This window comes from Octopus sinensis, linkage group LG16 (genome assembly GCF_006345805.1).
Source record: "Octopus sinensis linkage group LG16, ASM634580v1, whole genome shotgun sequence".
NCBI classification, from domain to species: domain Eukaryota; kingdom Metazoa; phylum Mollusca; class Cephalopoda; order Octopoda; family Octopodidae; genus Octopus; species Octopus sinensis.
The window spans coordinates 45,865,857-45,890,279 of record NC_043012.1 but is presented as its reverse complement, the minus strand read 5'-3'; the positions used below and the strand labels follow the sequence as shown (position 1 = coordinate 45,890,279).

The 24,423-nt window shown below is 36.4% G+C and overlaps 1 long non-coding RNA gene across 1 annotated transcript in view; it reads right to left on the bottom strand.

The window, feature by feature from the left end:
• The window catches only part of LOC118766623, a 14,303-nt gene extending 12,077 nt beyond the window's left edge, over positions 1-2,226 (bottom strand). The window contains exon 1 of the long non-coding RNA XR_005002561.1: positions 2,216-2,226. This is a non-coding gene — a long non-coding RNA (uncharacterized LOC118766623). The remainder of the gene's footprint in view (positions 1-2,215) is intronic.
• Between the last annotated feature and the right edge of the window lie 22,197 nt (positions 2,227-24,423).

Here is a 24,423-nt window from a genome sequence, read left to right as displayed (position 1 = left end):
ATATGTCCATATGTTTATATTAAATAAACTTTCAGGTCTGGAATGTAATAGGTCACTTGTGTTCCGGATCGAAAATGGATATGAGATACTTTGGCTACACAACGCCTGCATCTCCTTGATCCGGTGTGGATCGCTCTACAATACTCCAATTAACAGTGTTTGGTGTGCAGTTGGCTTTCAGGTCCTGTATATAGTTTGCTAACTTTATAGCTTTATTCTTATGCAATGCGTTGGAAAGAGACTCTGGATTTGCTTATCTTTTTAAAAAATTAATTTCGCCGCGCGTGCGCACTTACACTTGCATACATGTGTGTATGTTTGCGAATATTGTGCATACATGTACAGGGTGTCCTAAAATTACAGCAACCAACTTCTTTCAATTTTGCCAATGCAAAATATTGGTATATTTCGGGTCCGAGCGTTGCGCTGCCATAGTAAAGGCAATACTATTATGACACTACCACATTCATTCAGTACGACTTACTCTCTTTCGTTTAGGTGGGAATGCTTCTCACAAGAGAAGCAGCTCCTCTTGCGGAATCGAAGCCAATTCCTGGCACAATTTTGCCTTCAAAGTGTTGCGCGAAACATGAGAAGTGATCGAGATGCTCGTCTCCAAAATGGACCATACAGAAAAATCCAACGGGTTGGGATTGGGGCTTCATGTAAGCCACATATCGTTGCTTATGAACGACGGTATGTTTTTCTGAATCTAGTGTTGTTTGTGTTTGGAGCTGAGGGATGGTGCTGAGTCCTGTTGGAGGCTCCAAGATGCACTTTAAAATAATGTTCATTCGCCTGTTCAGCTTCGAGAACGCCGCCAATGTATCGCTGGATGTTAATTTTAACACCCGAGGGCACAAAAACAAGGACTGACCTTCCAGTGCCTGCCATAACCGCCCAAACCATAACTGAGTGTGAATTTGGACGGTTACTTACGAGTCTACCTCGACGGAGCCATATACACCCCAAAGTCGGTCATTCTAGTGGCTTACTGTCTGATTGATGTCAAGTTTCTTTTCATTAGTAAGCGTGTCTTCAGGGATCTGACGCAAGAGAAGACGAATTCTCTCCATTCTCATGGCCTTATAAACTCGCATGAACTCATGACAGTGGATCATCTTGTAGGAGTTGGCCCTGACATCCCCGATACGTAGATGTTCAGCTTATTGTTCTTGTGGAAGCCAGTTTTCTGGCGGTACGATGCGGATTTCGCCGTGTCCTATCTCTAGTACATTTGATAAACTGAGAGGTTCGCACACCTCGCTTTCGATCACGTCTCGGTCGGTCAGTGGTGGAACCAGTCTCTTGAAAATTCTAAGGAATTTTCCAGACTGTTGTTCGGTTAATTTGAGGCTTTTTTAATATAGCTATATTACTTAACTTCTTTTGTGGAGTGTTATGATTGTATTTCAGTCTATAATCATTATCTAATTTATAAATCTGATTTTATTTAGCCTGAAACAAAAAAAAACAACAAACATACTAAGCTTTATTAAGCTGCATAATTTTTATGTCTTATATTTATTGGTAGTTATAAAAGCCCGAAACTTATGTATTAGGGACTTCCATAATAAACATGCTTGTCTTAAATTTGATTTTAACTTTAAATAAAATATAATAAACTAACCAGCTGAGCCAGAGTTTAAATATTATCGGTCCTATATATGATGTTTAGCCTACAAGGAGAATACGTTGAAATGTACTGGCTAGCTTGCTAGCTTTGCTAGGAAACATAATGTATTTAGGCTTCTTAAACACGTTGATGTAACCCCGTTGACTAACCTTTTGTTATTAATCCTATATTATATATGCTGTCAATTATGCCCCTTTCTACTAATTCTCTCCACACATTTTTATTGGTTACCTCATGGCCTTGTAACTTTTGAAGATAAAATGAAAATGGTAGCGTCCTATAATATTACAAGAGACAGCTGAACTGACGGCAATAAAGCTATTTCAAGATGTTATTGCTTCGTCTACTGTGGCGGATATCAAGTCATTAAAATTATTCTTTCATAAACTGAAATAAAATTCAGCTCAGTGACTAGCCTCGTGTCATTTATCCTAGAATCGTATAACATACTCTCATATTTGAATATTCTATTAATAATATTTGCATGTATTTATATAAATGCAGACCACTCCTACACAATTTCTCACAAATTCATTAACATACATGAATATCTATAACATATATTCCTCAACAAGTAACTGAATAAACATTTTTACCTAAAAATCGTGATTGCAGTTTTATTCCCACAGCATGAAACCTTATGGGAATGTCTTTTGCTATTCCATCAACTAAAGCAAATCAAAGAAACTGGCAATGCTTTGGAAGTAATTGTACGAAAACCAGTTCCACTTCAAATTTCCAGGGTGAAACAATTTATCCAATATTCAGTTTTATGCACCAATACCACACAATTAAATACCTTTCACGGAAACGAATCAATTGCAAATACTTGAGACAAATCTATACGAAAATGATAATTCGATAGTTTGATGTCTTCCATATCGCATCAGATTAACACGTAAATGAACACGGAAACACGTTCCCACATATACACACATGCATACATACATACATACATACATACATACATACATACATACATACATACATACATACATACATACATCACACCGGAGCTTTGTGTTGCGGATTACAGTAGAAGGACAAAATACCATTGGTGTGGTGGTGAAAATCAGTAAAGGCCTTTCTATCCCCCACAGAAAACAGGGAAGTGGGGGCATCCCATACCTCCCAAGCAGTGTACAGTATGTTAGTCCCCAAACAGTGTACAGTAGTGTAGAGTAGTAGCAGTAGTTGCAGCAATGAAGAGAACAAAAATACCAGCAGCGACCCCAACATGAACAACAGCAGCAATACGAAGGATTTCTGCTGTAACTGTAAAAACAACTACGTAAGCGACATCAAGATTAACCGGAACAAGAACGGCACTACCCCTTCACCTACTGAAATTTCCTTTATAATTCTTTCATTTTTACCTTCTTTACTCCGCTATACAAGCACACACATGGACTCACAAAACTGAACTTCATCTCTAGTCGCATCTTTCCGATGGGGAAGGCTTAATTTTGCGAGGAGAAAATCAACTAAGAAAATTAAATGAACACTATATAAATTTAGGTGATCCCTCTCTAAATGTACCAAATAGTAACGGACAGCATCAGTAACCCATACTCACAGCATCTACAGAGTCCTAGACAACTCCATAAAAAAGTCCGAAAATCAGCATCAACCAACACAACCAACAAAGCAAAAGAAGAAAAAAATCAGATGCAACATAACCAGACACACACAAGCACGACAATACGAAACAAATCCACACACCGCAAACATTGTGCTGATTAGGAGCACGCATCAAACGTAATATTCTTCGCCACACAGAAAAAAAAAGACAAAACATTAACGCAGAGGAAGAAATTTGGGACCAGCATTCTCAAAGTTCTATAGCATTGGGAAATGATAAATATGGACTTTGTGACTACCCCGCTGTTAGGCGAAGCTCAGGCTAAATGGTTATCGCTAGGGTCATATAAGACTTCTCGTAAAAACCCCAATTTCCAGAGATAGATCACCCGGTCGAAGGGCCACCAAATGCCTGAGTAACTCGTTTCCATTTCTGCTTCGTTTCTATCTTTTCCATCAAAATGACAGTTGTGAGAGTGCTGTGTATAATACACGTAACTTTGAGTCATCCTTCGAAGTAAAGTTGACTACACAACTTGAGGTTTCTAGGTACGGACATTAAGTCCATGGCACGACTAGAATTTCTATCACAAGCAACTTGTGAGAGTGCTGTGTATAATGTGTGAGTGCTGTATAATGCACGTGTCTTTGAGTCATCCTTGGAAGTAAAGTTGACTACTCAACTTGAGGCTTCAAGGTACGGATATTAAGTCAATAGCAAGCCTAGAGTTTTCATCACAAGCAACTTAGCACCAATTTGTAGAGGCTATTACATCATTGAATCACTTACCTGGCCCGGTATGTGGTGGGTGCGATAGCAGTGATGTTTTACAAACGCCTGCACCTCGAGATATGATTGATCCTTTGAGATCTGATATGTAAGGTAGTGGTCATTGACGTGGACAATATTGAAGGGGGTACCTTTAAACTAGTCTCCCTGTGTGCTTCGATTGTGTCAGTGCGGCTACAGTTTTTCGATCGTTTGGAGGCTTTCCTGCAAACATCCTGCCCTTTGGTGCTACTGGGCGAATGGAAGATAAACTCGGATGCATGCCTTTGTTGGAGTTAGGTCATAAGAGTGGAAGTGTAAAAGCCAAGTAAAGTTGCTTGGTCGTTTCTTACTCGCTGACAAATATTGACTCGATTTTCCGAACGTGTCAGTGTATGTTTGAATAAACAGCATCATATAAAATTCGAGTAGTCTGTTTGTCTGCAGATAGTGAGCCTGTAATTTGTCCTCAATTCAAAGTTGTCAAATACACAAACACAAATTTGTACTTTTGACATCAATATACTGCATATGCAACGACTCGGTTATTTGAAGCTGAACACGCCTTTCCAAGCGCGCGAAGTAACGGATAGCATCAGTAACCCGCAGTTGAGTGAAAGTGAACAGGGGATATCTTTAACAAATTATGGAAGCTATTAGAATAAGTCAATAAGGTTTGGTTAAAAAACATATGATAGAGAAATTTTTCACTCGAGATGGATACAGACGGATATGCATGAACCTAAAGGAAGTGATAATCAAATGCATTGCGAACGATGTATATAAGTTCAGGTTGGCGCTTGTCCAGTTCTTCAACATAAAGAATAAAGATTGCATTAGCAGCGCATTTTCGAAGACATGAAAGCAGGGAAACTGTTAGATTGACCTGGTGGCAGATGGAAAACGCGGCAACAATATCACAATACCGTCTTTAATGGATTGGAATGGACAACTGCTACTCAGTTACAAGCGGAGTACTTCACTCGAACTTTAGGGGAAGTGAAGGTGGACTTTACCACTACCTTGATGATTTGAAGCGGATCTAGACTGGGTATGCGGTGTTCTATAAAAGGCTGATAACGCATTATGAAATACATGAAGTGCTGAGAAGAATCCCCCGGCGATGGACGACCTGAACTATGAATTTTGCTTTCAAACACCAGATATGTTGGGTGACCTCATAATAACTTTCTATTGCAATGTGACAATTCCCATTTCTGTGAGCACTGGTGTACTAGTCCTGCTGAGAAAGGACCTGAACCAGCTGAAAGTTTGATACGTTTAGATCTGCAACTCTGCTAAATTCACAGTTCCAAATTTTGGTCGAAGTGTTATCCAAATGTTTGGCGATTATTATTGGTGGTATTTTCAGTGATACGCCGTCATATAATATACTAAACAGGTCTTTTTTCGAGAACCTCCTCATTACAGAATAATTAAGCAAGGAATATGGGCTCTAATCAAAATAGATCAAGTGCTTTCTAGAGGACCAGCCACTAATATTTGGTGGTTACCCCCGGTTTCGAGTGTATCACTAAAATTTAAATCACCGTTATGTATAGAAACATTTGCTTAATCGATCAATATCGTGCTTTAGTTCATCAAAGATATTCCTTCCCTCCCCTCCTCTAACACACTCTAGAGCCACGAGAACTAGGACGCAGAAGACAAGTGTTTATATATACGGACGCCAAAGCTATCGAGGTGTTCGGCAGTGTTTTAAGGGAATATATGATGTCTAAAAGGGGTCGCACTGGGCCAACAACATAGTATCTGAAGATGTAGGTCCATTCTATGAAACAATGTTGTTAGTTTGGAGCTTTGTTTTGTTTGGTATGCATTTCTGTGAACAAGAAAGGGAAAGAGGTGATGAGTAGGGCAGTTAGTCTCACTCAGAAACGGACGAAAGAAAGCTGTTCCTAAAGCGTCGGACACTGATGGCAAATACTTACATCGCATCCACTATCTATTACACCCTGACTCTTGTGCCACGCCCTACTTCCAAAGTGGAACGCTTGACCTTCTGCTTTGTGATGAGGTGGTGCGTTCGGTTCGTCAGACGGTTCATTTGCTATCAACATTTGCTGCGTGAAGGGCTGCGCACATTGTTTCTTATGATCCACAGATATGCGCTGAGATTACGTCGTTAGAGTTTTCTTGAAGATGAGCAGTCTCATCATTTTCCAGAGCAGTCTCACCATTTTCACCGCTCGTCTCTGCAGTCCTAGATCGAGCACCCAGAGTGCCGCCAGCCGCGCACATCCATTTTAACAGTCGAAAAGTGTGGCAGATAGATGTTCTTCTATGGCATTCAATGGGAATTAATGTGGGTTAGATCACGATATCTCGGAGAAGAATTTGGGCGCTGAGGAAAAGCAATTGGTTTCTCTATTCCGGAAGACTTTTGAGCCGCGGCGCATGGATAGTTTCCAGAAATCCCAGGCGTAGGGTGTGGCACTGGAAAACAAGACTGTCGGTGCAGCATATTAGTGCGGTGAGCTACGCCGATATAAATGTGTGCAAGTGTGCGTGTGTGTATGTGTATGTGTGTGTTTGTGCGTGTGTGAACCTGCTTGCGTACATGTACACACACACACAAACACACACACACACACACACACACATATATATATATATATACATATATGTATATCTTCTGCATGCAGCTAGCATTCATTTTTCATACAGACACTGTAGACACTATAAACCTTCCAATAGGATCTCTGTAACAATTCATGTCTAGCAGCATCATGTCCTCTGAATTTCCTCGTCTTTTTTAACTTGAATAATTAAATTTTATTAACTTGAAAGTGCTGGGACACTTCGTGTAAAATATATTACAAAATTGTTTGTTTTCTAGTTTATAATTTTATATTGTTAAAATTTCTCTGGTTGTCTTAGACATGTTTCACGAAATGATCCAAAGTTTCCTTGGAAAGTGACTTATTTTGTAGCCAGGGAGTTGATAATTGTTTCTAATGGATATTTTTGCATCGTTGCGAAATACCAAACTTTTAACAAAGTAGTTATCGATTAATCACGTAATGTTATTCATCTAATCGATAACATCCTATTAATTGATTTCTACTACTAGAAGAAATTTAGTTATTATGAAGCCTCTATAAATCAGAGAATAGTAGCTGCTGTTACATTTGGATATCAACTCCATTGATTGGCGTTAATAATACCTTATTGCCGATATTACACTCGCGGCATATTCATTGAAAGAAATCAGTAGCCTATTATTTGGGCTTAAATGAGGTATCATTAAATTGATGCCAATCAACGATCCCATATTAGAGTTCTTCGGATTTAAACGTGGCGTCATGTATTGATTTCTATCAGTGACGGTTTGCATTGAATTAAAATAAATATCACTCAACGATTTCATGTGAAATCCAGTAATAGCTATTTAAAATACTCATGTATTTCAATCAGGTCACCTATTTCATTATAATTTGATAACAATTATTCATTTATATCATTGATATCTGATTGGGGCAGAATAATATAATATGCAATTCCCAATTCAAAAATGATATTGTGGACGGAGAAACAATGGTGAAATAGGTTAATTATGAAGAATAATCCTTTAATGTGGATAATGGAATGCTAGACTTTCATTGGGATAAGTAAATCTGCATGAATGTTAATTTCATTAAACATCATTTATCAACGAAACACACATTTCAAAAAGTTAGCGTGGAACATTTTGTTTATATTCTTTGAGTTAAAAGTTGGAATAAATCGCAAGAGAGCTAAATATTAAAACTGAAAATATATGCATATAATAATTCTTTGCCTCCATATACTTGAGAATTTAAAATTCAAACCAAGATTAGATCTTAATTTAAACAACAAAAGTTTTTAGTAAAGTTATTCGATATTTTCATTATATATATATATATATATATATATATAATATATATATATATATATATAGTATATATATATATATATATATATATATATATATATATATATATATATATATATATATATTAACCATTTACACATCAGAATGTGTGCATATTTTGTTACTTCTTACGCATCATTGATCATTTCAAAGTAAAGAAAATAATGATAAGTAAATACTGATATCGATAGTATAAGTTTGTTCGTCGTGTTTTTATCAGATTATATTTCTATTTTTTCTTCACATCAAAAATGAATTTGATAATGGCTTTTCTAAATAGAATCAGTGGCTTTGTTTATCAAAGGAAAACTAGACTAATGTTACTTCAGATACATAGTTACTTTACAAAAGCTTTCGAAATTTATCAGATATCAAATTGGACTTTGTGCATGTAGCTGTTTTGGCTCTCACACGTGCAAACAAGAATACATACATATATACATGCATGCATACATACATAAAAACATACAAACACAAACACATACACACAAAGGTACACGCACAAACATAAACAAAAACATTGCCTCACGCTCACACACACACACACACACACACACACAAGCACAAACATATATACAGATACTATGCATATATAACTTCCTATTGACTCATTCTTTCATTTCTCTTTTTATCTCTCTGATTATCTTTACTGTCCGAAAAACATCGACTGTGTCTAGACGTGTGTCAAAGACGTGCCGCATGACACCACAACACCTCTAGGAATCCGTCAAGTGGGATGAAAGCCTAACAGATGTCACATATTGAAACATGTATATATATATATATATATATATATATATTATATATATATATATATATATATAATATATATATATATATACGGTTTGAGGAGGAACAAACAAATATATGTTTAAGTGTCTGTGTATGTACTTGTGTGCATGTATATGTATATATCTGTGTATATGAAGATATATATACATATATATATATATATATATATATATATATATATATATACATGCATACTTACATACATACATACATACATACATACATACTACATACATGCATACATACATGCATACATATATATGTATGTGTTTGCCCCCTACCATTACTTGACATCCTATGTTGGTGTGTTTACGTCCACGTCGCATTAGCTGTTAGGGAAAAGGGACCTATAGAATAAGTACAAGGCTTACAAAGAATAAGTCCGGGGTCAAAGTGTTCGGCTAAGGGTGGTGCTTCCTCATGGTCGTAGTCAAATTACTGAAATAAAAAAAATTAAAGAATATACATACATACGTAAATACATACATACATACACACATACATACTTGCATACATACATACATACATACATACATACATACATACATACATACATACATACATACATATACATACATATACGTACTTAGGGTGGTGTTTGTACCATTTGTCAATAGTTTTGATTTTATAATGCCGACACATTATCCAGTGTAGATATTGGCCAACTCTATCATGTCTTGATTTGTACTCTACAGGTGCTAACACCTTACAACCAGTGATTGATCGGTCTACTGTTTCAATCTCATCTTTGCAGTATCGGTACTTTGGGTCTACATCATTTTTCATCACATTTGCATTCATAGTTCCGGTTCAATAACCTCTGCTCATGTGAAGCCAAGATACAGCCCCCACTCTCTGCCTTTAACTCTGAGCTCTGTAGCCACTGATGGGTGTGCTTCTGCTCTACATCAGCTTGCTTGCTACGAGCCACATATTTGCCATGCAGAAGTTTGGTTTCCACTTATCAGCCAATTGTTCAAACGCATTTTGCTTTGCTATTAGTTTCATATTCTGTGCTACTACAGTTGCTGTCCTTCCATCTTGTTGTTTAACCTGGGTATATCATCATCATCATCATCATCATCATCATCATCATCATCATCAACAATATCATTATCATCATTTATGGTTCCCTTTCAGCTGCCTTAGTACCGGACATCCTCCGGAGTTCAAGAGCATTACGGGCACTTTCGTTTTCCTATACATGCTAAAATTACCACCACATTTATACCATTTTAAATGGGGTGTGTTTTCTGTAGTGTATGGGTTGTACCTATTCCTTTCTTGAGACTTTTCGATCTTGTGGGACAAGCTTATCTATTAACAGACAAGTTCCTCTGTTATATTCCTTGACCACAATATGTGGTCAATTTTTCTGTCTGTTTGTATTGGGAAGTTCCAAAGGATGGTGACATCCTCGCCATCTTCTAGATGGTGCCTGTACTACTTACCATGGGATTCAATTTTGTAATAATTACCAAGCATTCCAATGGAAGTACTGCCCTAGTCTGTCATGTCTTATGAGGTACTCTTTTCAGTGAGGACTGGGCAGCCAGAAGCAACATGATCAAGTGTGTCTGTGAATTTTCCACAAATTCTGAACGAAGTAGGGTGTTAGATCCATCTTTAAGGACGTTTGCATGGCGGTTTCCTGTAGGTAAGCTCTGATCTTGCATTGCAATAGCAACACATTCTGTTTCCCCTTTGCAGACCTGTCCCTTGTAGCTATTGGTGTGCTAGATTTTGATCAATATCTGGCTTGGACAGCAGTCGGTTAGATTATTTTCCATGCAGGAGTTTATCTTTCCAGTTCTCGATATTATTCATTCAAGCCTTCTTTGCTTTTTGTTTGATGTCTTTTGCATTAATGGTAGGTTTGTCCCTATTTGGATCTCTTTGAGTTGATCGGATTAATTGTTAGCAGCATTTACTTCTGAATTTAGAGCTATTCTTAACTTCGGTAGCATTCCTTGCGGAGTTTCTCTTCCATTTTAGAGTACTGGATAACATCAACGTCATTGGTTCCCAAATACTTGTATACTTCGGATTGTTCTAAGTGTGTGGTAGTATCAAGTTCAATGTTTTCTGCCTTTACGAATGTCCCTGTCTTGAAAGTGGCGGTTGCACATTTATCAAATAGGAATTCCATACATATATCAGAGCTGAATTCTTTGACAATATTCAGAAAATCTTCTAATTCTTTGTCACTTTTAGCAAAGAGCTTTAGATCATCCATATAGAGTAGATAATTAATTTTCTGTTTAAAGATATTATACCCCCTCTTAGCATTATCCAGTTGGATGGATAAAGGGAACAGAGCGAGGCGGAAGAGTAATGGTGTCAATGAGTCATATTGCAAGGTACCACAAGTGATATTGATGTCTGGTGAGATGGTATAGCTTTATGTATGGTTTGAAATTAGGGAGGTTCTCCACGAATTCATGGTTACTTTTAAAAAGTTCGCAATTGTTGGAGCTATCTTGTAAACTTCTGGGGTCTTGATGATCCATGCATGGGGAACACTATCAAAAGCGTTCTTGTAATCTATCCAAGCGGTGCTAAGATTTCTACGTTTGGACTTGCATTTATCAATCATTAATTGGTCCCTACATCCATATGAACTCCTTTTATATCTGTTTTGTCCTACTGGCAGTAACTTCCTATTGTCCAAGAATTCATATGTTCTATTCGCTGTTATAGACGTTAATACTTTATCCATGGTGGTGTGGCATATTATGGGTTTGTACTTTTGGGGTTTAGTAGTTTCTTCTGTTTTTGGTAAGATATATGTAAGACCTTCTGTAAGTCACTTTGTGGCTCTCGCAGTGTTCAATATGACCTCTTTAAGTGCTACAGTTAAGTTGTGGTGGGTGCTCATTAAAGTGTTTAGCCAAGAATTTGGAATCTTATCTATACCTGAGGATTTCCATTTCTTTGACTTGGCGAGCGCAGTTTTCATTTCTTCAGTTGTTATATCCTGTCGTTCTTGATATTTGAGGTGGGCATTGGTCCCTTCTATGTCACTGACCCAACATGCATTCTGATTAAACTTCTTTGGATTACTCCAGTTACTTTCCCAAAACTCTTCAGTTTGCTGCTGGAGGGGAGGTGCTTTCATTCGTTTGTTGGGTTTATTAGTTTTCCTTTTGCATGATTCAAGTAGGGATGATATATCTGCTGTTGGATTATTTGCCGGTAAAAGTGCACCGGATTCTTTTGTCATCTGTGAAGTCATAACAAGAATCTCAGATAAATAATACTCTCCTTAAGATGTACCCTGTGCCCAATAAAGCTGCTTCTTGCAAGACACCAATTCTGTATGAGATTTCCAGTTGCCTTAAGAAGTCTTGAAGTTTCAATGGGATCAGCACTGGTATCACTTTTACTTTACCCTCGCAGAATCTATACTGTGTTGTCACTCCCACCTTCAATTCGGAGTACTTGGTGATTTTTTCAACCTCTTTACTCCCAACATTCATGTCATTTGGTATGGATTCATCAATGGATTAACAGAATTTGTCTGTCTTATTCAATATCACAATATTCTGCCGACGGTGTTCGATTACACGATCCGTCTGAAATCATAGTCCTAGAGTATCGTTACTTTTCCATCCTTCTGCATAACTTAACTTGGTACATGCTCATAGCAATTCTCTGTGACTTCATATTGGTAGTTACGGCTTAAGAGCCAATGAAGATACACACACATTTTATCGTGCGGCGCTTGTATTCTTTTTGTGCAAGGCTATCGCATCCATTTCCCAAGTGGGCCACCTTTTCCACACTCTTTTTACAAAGTCTGCATTTCAGAGTGTCAGAAGTTTTATTGATGTTATACTTCACTGACTTGGTAGCGAGAGCCTGGTTTTGTGCAACAATGATCAGGCTTTCGGTCCTGCGCTTCAAATCACCTCGCTCAAGCCATGTCCACGATGTTGTATTATCCTTAACGTCCTGTGCATTCCTTTCAAAATGTCCATGCATTCTCATTTCAAGAAGGTGTTCGTTTTTCTTCTCCTCAGCTCATTTCATCTACATTTACACCCATATCTTTCGCTGCATATTGCATCAGGTCTGTTTCGGAGGACTTTGGTGCAGAAGATTAGCGTGGAAAGTTTCAGAAATCACTGGTCTGGCAGTGCTTCCCTGAAGCACTAGCTTTTCCTGGTACAATGTACAGGCACGGAAGTGCCACTCGGCGAGACCACCCGAGAAGTGTGCAAACAACGATACGGCACTCTGCATATCTCTGAAGAATCTGTGCGCTGCAAATATTTTGTGTTTTATCGAACACCTAGCTTTGCATTTGGAACGAATCCGTCTATCGGCTGTATCCATTGTCAGAACACACCCCTGCCATCATTTAACTAGATGAAGTAAACACATAGTTCGTCTGCCCATCACAGCCAATGATATTTGGCTATGGCAAAAGAAGTACTGTAGACGAAGCTAATAATTATTCAGAACATTTTCCTCTTCGGTAAAGTTGTCCATCAGAAACACTTCATTCATGATTTTACAAGTGTTTTTAACTGAAGGTCATAGCAACTGCTCAGCTAATGCTGGCATCGTATATGTAATTTCACTGGATCTTACGACACGATCTCTCTTTTATGCTATCTATTAACTTATAAATATTTTAATTTCGGTAAGGCACATTTATTATGTAGAAATGCCGTTTGAATAAGGCAGCGAGCTGGCAGAAACGTTAGCACGCCGGGCGAAATGCTTTGCGGTATTCGTCTGCCGCTACGTTCTGAGTTCAAATTCCGCCGAGGTCGACTTCACCATTCATCATATCGGGGTCGATTGAATAAGTACCAGTTACGCACTGGGGTCAATATAATCGACTTAATCCGTTTGTCTGTCCTTGTTTGTCCTCTCTGTGCTTAGCCCCTTGTGGGTAGTAAAGAAATAGCTATTTCGTCTGCCGCCACGTTCTGAGTTCAAATTCCGCCGGTGTTGACTTTGCCTTTCATCCTTTCGAGGTCGATAAATTAAGTACCAGTTGCGCACTAGGGTAGATCTAATCGACTGGTCTCTCCCCCAAAATGTCGGGTCCTGTGCCTAGAGTAGAAAAGAAATACCTATTTCTTTACTGCCCACAAGGGGTTAAATACAGAGAGGACAAACAGGGACAGACAAACGGATTAAGTCGATTATATCGAGCCCAGTGCGTAACTGGTAATTATTTAATCGACCCCTAAAGGATGAAAGGCAAAGTCGACCTCGGCGGAATTTGAACTCAGAACGTAGCGGTAGACGAAATACCGCTAAGCATTTCGCCCGGCGTGCTAGCGTTTCTGCCAGCTCGCCGCCTTAGGAATAGGAAAGAAATACCGTTTGGGTACAATAATTCGCTTTCGAAACATACACTGCCACATTGAACCTTCTTTGGCCGGGAAATTAGATCCTTTCATTAGCTTCTTTTATTCAATGTTTCCAGAATACAAAAGCTAGTTGTAATCAGGTGAATGCTTTAAAGATCAAATAGAAAATAAATTTTGAAATTTAAATTACTAAAATCAAACTAGCATTTGTTTAAAATGATGCAGAATACATGCACTTTAATGCAAGCAAATTACTGAATTATCCTCCCCTTATTTTACACTGACTATGACAGAGGACCCCATAAAGGAGTTAGAGTTTAATGGAAATACATTTCCAGTTTTTCATACACAATAACGACAACAGCAACAGCTTCAGAAAAAAGAAATTTCAGTATTATTTTTCCAAAAAGAAAATCACAATTGTTGATCTTCATTAATGGTGAACGTATTGATTTTTTTTTTCGTGGGGTTCCTTTGACATGTTAATTAACACCGCCCACTTCATTATCAGCTAATATCTTGAGAGGTAATTCTTGTCTTTTATTTTTTTTATCCATTATTATTCGTGTTGACGTATCTCTTAGGTTACCAACTTCCTGCGTATCAACACAACAATGAGAATCATATCGTTATGTCATCTAAAAGAAATTGTGTCTGGGATTATCTTCACTCCATCAGATTCAATGAAGCGAAATAGTACAAAATGTAGTTGAATGAACCCCTTGTGTTTTGACACGTACGTCGATTGCAGCTATAGCAGGGTTTCCCAGGTTAAGGGTAGTACAGAACTAATGTTAACATACGAAAATCATATGATCTTTTCTACTCTAGCCACAAGGCCCGAAGTTTGTGGGGAGGGGCCAGTCGATTAGAACGATCTCATTATGCAACTGGTACTTAATTTATCGACCCCGAAATGATGTAAAGCAAAGTCAACCTCGGCGGAATTTGAAATCAATACGTAAAGACTGGCTAAACATTTCGCCCGGCGTGCTAACGTTTCTGCCAGCTCGCCGCCTTGAAAAGCATATGATAAAATCTAAACTAATTTAACGATTCTAAAGATCTAATATCTGCAAACAATTTATGGTTTTAACTCAGATGTTGGGGTATATTAGCAATTCGACTTATCCAACCGTTCATCAAATAGATTCATCACCATGCAACAAAATTAAGTGAATTTTGTATTATATTATTTTTCATCTTTTCTCTTTCCATTGTTCCAATCATTAGACTGCGGCCATGCTAGAGCACTACCGTGAAGCGTTTTTAGTCGATTGAATTGACCCCAGTACTTACTTTTGTTAAGCCAGGCACTTATTCTATCGTTTCCTTTTGGCGAGCCGCTAAGTTACGGGGATGTCAGCATACTAACGTCGGTTCTAAAACAAAGACACGCACACGCACACGTGTGTACGCATATTTGCATTCGACGGTCTTCTTTCAGTTTCCATCATCCAAATCCATTCACAAGTCTGTGGTCGGCCCAAGCTATAGAAGAAGACATTTGCTCAAAATATCACGCTGAGGGGGTGAACCCGGAACCATGTGGGTGGGAAACAGCTCCTTACCACACAGTCACTCCTGCGTTTGTTCTACAATAGTTAACCATCACCAATACACAAGGTAAAATGGGAGTATGAATACGCATTATATTGCAAGAGATTGGAGTCTTGTTTCTTTCTATATACATGCTATCCAGCACTCTCAGTCGCTATTATTAACGATACCATTTTTACTTTTTGGTTTCATATTGCGCCTAGCTGCTTGTATTTTATGTATATATATATTTTTTTGTGTCGTCTCCTTGTGTGTTTTTGCGTTCTTGTCCCACTTTGTAATTTATATTTTATATTTAATTTCTATACATATATATATATATATATATATATTATATATATATATATATATATATATATACATACACACGCGCGCACATACAAATATATATATATATATGCACATATATATATATATATATATATATATATAATATATATATATATATATTATATATATATATATATGTATATATATATATATATTGAGAGAGAGAGAGAGAGAGAGAGACAGAGAGAGAGACAGAGAAAGAGAGAGAGAGAGAGGGGAATCCAAGAATAGAAAACAGGAAAACACAAGGGGATTAACTGTCAATGAAAGTTTGAGATGGTGAAATTGGTGCAGAAATGACGTTTCGAACACAGCTTTTCGTCGGATAGAAGAATAGTTTCAGAGAAAAGGAAAGGAGAAAGGAGTGTATAGTCCGGGGAAAAGTATATTTTTCGTTACATGACCGAAAATTATCTGCCCGGAAGCTGAAGAAAAATAGAGAATGTAGTTTTGGAAAGCAAGAGAGTGCAAAAAGGGTTGAGTGTGATTGTGGCTGCGTTTGTTTGTGTGTAAATATGTGTGTGCATGTGAGTAGGACTCATTGTTTAGTAGCAGTACGGTGTAGTAGTATTAGTAGTCGGATGTGTGTTCGAGGGCCTGTGGGTGCGTGTGTGTCATTCTCATGCATGTGCGTATGCATGTGTTCAAGTGTGTCTGTATGCCTCTGTGTGTGGATGCGTGCGCACATGCTTGCGTCTGTATGCTTACTTGGGTGTGGTTTTGGTGTCGGTGTATGGGACGAATTTCTTGTGTGTACTTATGGTTATATATTACAGAGTGCATGTGTGTCTGTATACGTGCGTGTGTTTGTCTGTGTGCGTGGCTTTGTGTGTGTGTGTGTCTTTACGTGTGTATGTGTGTGTCTTTGTGTGTGTGTGTGTGTGTGTGCATGTGTGCAGCAGGCATGTTTATTGCGTATGAGGTTCATAAGTTATTTACGAGTGTGGCAGATAAATGCAGAGAGAAAAAGAAAACGGAAGCAGAGGGAAAGTGTATGACATTGGTGAGAGATATAGAAATTAGAAGCTGCAACAAGAATGAGGGAGGTGTTAATTCCAAAAAGGCGTAAGGGTTCGTAAAGAGTAGATGATGTGTTGTACCTTGCAAAGTTTGGTGTTGGTAGGCCCATCGTATAAGGCCAGGCCGAACTCCGTAAGGTATTGTGTGGAGTGACTGGTCGAGCAGAAATGACGGACAATACGAGCATTTCTCAGGAGACGGATAATTCACTGTTCAGTACATGTATATATATATATATGGGTGTGTGTGTGTGTGTGTAGATAGATACATACATACATACATTTATACACATGTGTATATACATATATGCATATGTACATATGCATACGTAAATGTAGACGCATATATACCCATATATATTCTCTCTTTTTATTCTCTCTCTGTATGTTTCATCGTGTTCCTTTCTGTTGAAGCACGCAGGCTCGAAACGTAAAAGTCTTTCTTACTTTCACGAGTGTCAAATTAATACACCTGCTTGTTGTTTATACACCTGTCTTCGTCTTTTGTTTTTCTGTAAATTTCTACTATATATATATACATATATATATATATATATGCAGAGAGAAAGGGAGAGGGGAGAGAGAAAGAGAGACAGAAAGGAAAATAAGTTGAAAGAAATTGTCCGATAAGTATCCATATTTTAGCAAATGTGAATGTAACTGTGTGTATCTGTCCAGAAAGTGATGTAGCTCACACTGTTCTTACGATATAGCTTCGTATACGTTTCCATTATTCAAAATAATGTGCATCATGCAGCATTAATTAATTTTTCTCTACGTTATCAAAATAATGTAAATCAGGGTTACAGATTTAATGACGCCCTTATTTATGGTGATGATATGTATCCATATCGGATATGCGTTCTCATGTACACAAAACCTTCATTATCTCCTCTGAAAAAAAGTTCACCAGCTACTATTTGATATTGCTAATGTTAATTTCTTTTATTCTGTTAATAAATAGAAAGAAATAATATAATACTTGCCAATACTCCAGTGTTTGATTATACTTTTAGTGACAACTAAAACACTGTAATACTTGCATACGCTGCATTTTGCATGAATTTATGAATGTTCTTGTAAATCATGTATGCTGAGAGGATTTACCATTTGAGCAGTGTCTTTTTCTGTGATTCTTTTATTATAATCTATATTGGTTATAAGCTATATATATATATATATATGCGCGTGGCCGTATTTCTGACCTTACGACTGTGTATTTCTTATGTGAATGTTGAGCGTGTGTTGTGAATGTCATTAAATATAAGTACACCGTTATTTTTCGTTCTACTTACATAATTATATTTTCTGTTTCCGAAAATATTCTTTTATATACTTGTATATTTACGCATACGTAGGGAATTCACACGCATTTGAATATATAAGGTGCTAAATTCCAAAACATTTTGAAAAGTTCATATATTTTATTGAAAAAATTATGGATTCTGCATATATAATTTTATCCGTCAATAAAAATTTAAAGTATTCGAGATACCTAGCGTTTTTCATTATGTCTTTACTTGCATCACCGTTAGCAGAATATAATATGCAACATTTTCTTTCTCTTCATCTCAAGAAATAAAAATAAAATTTTAAAAATACATCACGAACGACATGTTTATAATTTAACACATTCAAAACAGTGAAAGTATACAAATGATTTATGACTTAAATATTGGATCCTACCAGCTTTATGCGAATTTTAAATCCCTAGATGAATGCATATTCTTAATTTTTTTTCCATATTTAGATAATTGCATTTTATAAGGGTTCATTTCAAAAGCATTGAGACATTACTTTACTGGTTCTACGATATTTTACTCCTAATTCTAATCTTCATCTCAGTTACATAGTGGTGACTGCGTTTTCGTCTCTCGTGGAAACGAATACTTTATATTGTAACTATCGACTCAGCATCGCACGCTCATTTTCTATCGAAGACTTTGAAGAATTAGCATATTTGTCGAGGATAAATTTCCTTAGTTCTAGTGCTACTATACCATAATAAATTCGACTAATTGCATTACATAAAGAAATTGGGATTTTATTAAGATATCTAATGTCAAAATATGTGATACTTGCTCACCATAAGAGCGGAAGTGTAGCTATTGATTTCGGATTTCAAAATATTCTGTAGCTGTGAAAGACAAGTATCTCCAGAAAACAAAATATACTGTAAATAAAAACCACTGTCAAAATACGATGAAAACGCAACTTCTTGTATGGTAACTGTTGTTTTAACATGCAAGTACGACAGGCATTCTATTAAATATATGTAATAAGCCTGCTTGTAGATATGTTGTAATAGTATGCAGCTGCAAATTTTGTAACATTTGTAAATATAAACATTATTATCGAAAACCCAATGTTTTCTATAACAGGTCGTTTTGATCATTGTTGATTAGATCCAAAACGACAACAGAAATACTTTTCTGACATGCTTTTTTGCAAAATAAAATATAATTTCTTTAAAATTATTTTTGAGATAATATGGAGACAAAAAACAGTCCTCCATATTCTACCAACATGCCAAGGACCAACATGGAGGTAATCTGGGTCAACTTGACATCCGCATCTTATCCAAGCACCCAAAGGACCCAACACTGAGACAAATACGGGAGTACGCACTCATAAATGAAACTTACCCAATACTAAATATACAGAGTAGATATCATGTCCCCATACCTACAGTTTACACAGGTAGAGTAGAATAGTTAGTGATCTGTTATGTAGATAGATGTAAGTATATATGTGTGTGGGTGGTGTATGTATATATATATATATATATATGTAGATAGATGTATGCATGGGTGTGTTGGTGGTGTATGAATATATATATGTATATGCACATATATGTAAGCATATGGATGTGAACGTAAACAGATCAACATACAGACGGATAGTTACAGAGATTATATGAACAAACAAGCACACACACGCAAATGAAGACCGAAACACATCAACATATATATACACACACACTTTACTTCACACAGGGGCACACAGGCAGACACACGTCCACACATATGGAGATGCACAGTCATATATACAAACACAGTACATAGTTGCAAAACACACACACACACACTCAGACATGCACACACAAGGAGAAGGAGGTACACACACACACGCACATGCATAAAAACATACAAACACGGACATGCAAACACATGAGTATGCAGAATACATACAAATGTACACACATAAATTGATACATATGCACACACACATACATGCATACATACATACATACATACATACATACATACATACATACATACATACATACATACATACATACTTGCATGCATATATAGGCAATTAAAAACTGATCCACACACATGCGCACAAACAAACAAAGATGAACGCAGTGTGAGTAGCGGACAGAGTCAAGACTATTTAAAATGTTGTAAGACGCAAAGAAAATTTTAGAAAAATAAAAAAGAAATAAGTAGAAATTTTACCTGTGAGTGTATTAAGTTATAAAGTACCAAAAGAGAATGACTCTCCCCAGGCACAAAAGAATTTTAATACAAATTGCTTTTAATCATTTGCCACATCTTACTTTTAGGATATTTCCATTCGTATTTGTTAAACTGTCATAGTGTCTCTCTGCGTAGTATGAAAAGTACTGATTATTTTGGACTGTTAATCAAGTAAATGATGATATGCAATTTTACGTTGATTCAAACGTGTTATCTCTTTATATATTCCATATGATTTAAAAAAAAAGGAAGCAAATCCATCTACAAAAGAGAATGGAGAAAGTCGCAATAAATTAGATAATTTTCTCTCCTAGTCTTTTATTTGGGTAGATACTTTACTGCTTTCATATAATAAGTAATATAAATTAGATTGCACGACTCGTTCCAATATCCAAGTAAAAAGTAAATTATCTCGATACTAAAAGATGTTTCACGCCAAACTAGAAGTCGAATACCAGGGATACAATGTGAACGCATGTATTGTTAAGCGACAAAACAGCACTTTTGGAATTTGATGAATGAACAAATACTCTAAGTGAATACTTCCCTAAAGAAAGAGCGATATGGCTTTCTAGTGATATCTCAAGAAGTACCAAGCGAAGATAAATAGTTGATAATGTAATGTAAAGCAGGGAAATCGTTTAGAAACGAAATTTAGAGTTCTTTGATGTAATAAAAGTGGCAATTAAATTTTGGGGCACCTGGGATTAGGTTAATGTAATGTCGCATGACTAAATGTAGACAAGACTTTGGAAATGGTATCTGATAGTCAGAACATTGATCAGAGAATCGGATAGTCTGAGAACAGCTGGTGTCTAAAAGTGACTTTAATTGCTGTAATTTCTTTTATCATATGAATGGCTGAAATTGGTATGGAGTTTATTTTGTATTCTATAAGACTTTCTAAATAAAGAATTATTTAAATAACAGGATTATTGAAACGATTCTGACTACTTTATATCTTTAAATCACATATACATTAAATGGATTTTGTTTCTTTTTCTTTTCTTTTTTTTTTTCATAAGAGAATACAGTAGCATCTTGGAACAATGTAGTTTCACAAATATTTTATTCGTATTATTATTGACCTAATTATTTGACTATTCCGATTAAGCGAATAATGTTATTGGCTTGTATAAATATATATCCTATCTGTTTGTATTCTTTTCTACTGTAGGCACAAGGCCCAAAATTTTTGCGGAGAATGTCAGTCGACTGGATCGACCTCAGTACGCCACTAGTACTTAATTCATTGACGCCGAAAGGATGAAAAGCAAACTCGACCGCGGCGCAATTTGAACTCAGAACTTAAAAGCAGACGAGATCCTGCTAAGCATTTCACCCGGCGTGCTAACGTCTCTGCCAGCTCGCCGCCTTATATATCTGTTTGTATTAAGTGTGCAAGAAATACGTTTAAAAGAATCGAAACACAAAAAACACCATTATATTTATTTTCTTCCAAAAAAGCATTTTAGGAAGTATCACTTAAGTCGCTCATGAGTTTATTTTCAGTATATGTAAATGAAATTGCTACTCCTGCATTCATAATCATTATAGTATTAGAATTTTAATTCAGGATGCGAAATTTTACTTTTTGATATTCCGAATAAAGAAGGCAGTGAGGTGGTGGAATCGTTAACTCACCAGGAAAAATGCATAGGGGCCTTTCGCCCATCTATACATTGAGAGTTCAAATACCGCCGATATTGATTTTACTCTTCATCCATTCGGGGTCGATAAAATAAGTACCTCTTGATCCACATAAGTCGATGAAATCGGCTCCAAAATTTCTGGCCTTGTTCCAAAATTTGAAATTAATATTCCGAATAGAATAATGCAAAAAAAAAAAAAATATTAATTAGGCCTCAGTCATAATATTGAAATGTTATGCATAGTGAAATATATTTCCGATTAGCATAATTATATAATCGGTATATAATCTCATTGGATTGCATGAGAAGCAAGGATAACACACGCTAATTGTAAAGAATAACATTGCACACAACAATCAACTATATTTACTGCGATTTATGTAGTATATATATAGAACATATCTGAATACTACATAGATATCTTGCATGCATATGCTGCATATCAAACAAATGTAGCAAATAAAAACTGGTCGCAAGAGAAATGTCAACACAAGAAAAGAAATTCACAGCAAATTCCACTAATAGATCTGGTATTGTTTGATAGATCCTTATTTCTCTATGCAATGGATCACGATTTGTTTCAAGTACATAGAATGGCATTTTGTGATTTGAATTGCTACTTACAGGTTAATGTTTACATGTCGCGTATTGTCAGATAAGAATCATTATTTTGATTAGTTCAAGTATTAATTAAATTAAATGGCATACACATTGGTCTTTCACACAGTTCCAGAAACAAGCATGTCCAAAGTGTTAAACTTCGTCATCATAACATCGCCAATAAGATATCATACAGAGCATTGTTGCGTCTCAATTTTAGACTCTTGGGAATGAGATATGATACAACCACATGTATTGTATTCCAAGGTTAACATTCATAGAGAGGGACGAGTTTTCACTGTACGAAATTCCATGGTATTAAATCGGTTTGGACAGCCACGCATGCTGATTTCTTATGTACAATAAGAGATAATAGATATGCATGAATTTTGAACAAAGTCATATAAATGTTACGCTGTTTACCAAGGTTACAATGAAAAAATTTAACTTGTTCACACGCTGATAGTCAAAAGGTAGTTTCGTGTTCGATCAGTAAATCATATGAGCTCAGTGGATATATAACACAGTGATTATAGATACTTAGATGTAAATCAATGGACATAATTTGAAGAATCTGTGAAATAGAGACATATGCATTAAAAAGAAAATGCCATCAAATATTTAAACAGATCCACATGTTTAAGTCAAGGAAAACTAATAACACAACAATAAGATAGAACCACGTCATTCTAGAGCATTAGATATTTATATGAAATTAGATGAAATTTCCTTTATTGTTAGTTTTTAAATAACAGAATGGTCATACTAATGTAATAAATTTTGTGCATTAATTTTTATATTATGACTGTTATTGGATTTATATTCAAAGGAATGTTTTAGGTAATGTTATTAGCGTTGTCTAGATATTTCTTTAGTGTAAACTAACTAGACCAGAATTTATCAGTCACGTTTCGATCTACCTTCAGTGTAATTGCTCGCAAATCGTTAGTAATGCAGAAACATGCAAGTAAATAATGCGTTGCAAATTTTGTAACACTTGCAAGACTGATAAGTTATTTTAGTGAAAGCGGCGTCAGTTCATATGTGTAGTTACGTTGTTTTACGTTTTCATTTCAATTGAATTTGAGTTTCAACTTTGACAAAACATGTTTCATTTATGTTATTCTGTTACAAGACGATGCTGACACTACGACGTTATCTATTTCGTGATAGCAAAGGCATTCAGACGTAACCAGCAGAATTATTTTATTCATTTTCTTAATGCTGCGTAAGGCTATTTCATGAAGACGTGGTTATTGTTTATTGCAGGAACTATAACTACGGAGAAAGCCTCAAGATGAGTCATATGTATGTCACTTTTCTCTGAATATTCGTGTGAAACGTGTGTGGTCATTACATACGAGGGACGTTCAATAAGTAATGCCCCTGACCCATTTGCAGTTGTTTGATCTAGCTGAAATTATTTATATCTCAATAGATTAAGTGGCAAATTACAGCTCTGAACTAATTCTGGTTTCTGATTTACAGGCGTTTGAACTGAGTCAAGTGTGAAATGGAACTTGTTGAGTGTCGAGCAGTGATCCGGTTTTTGTATTTGAAAGGAGCACACCACGGCAGATCTTTTGATGAAATGAAAGTAACTTATGGTGATGATGCCCCATCATATGTAAAACGCAGGCATCGTGAATTCAAACATGGTCAGAACTCTGTGGAAACAGCTCCCAGAACTGGTCGCCCTCTTCTGCCATTGATGAGGCATCTGTCCGTCAAGTTGAGGCTGCCATTTTGGAAG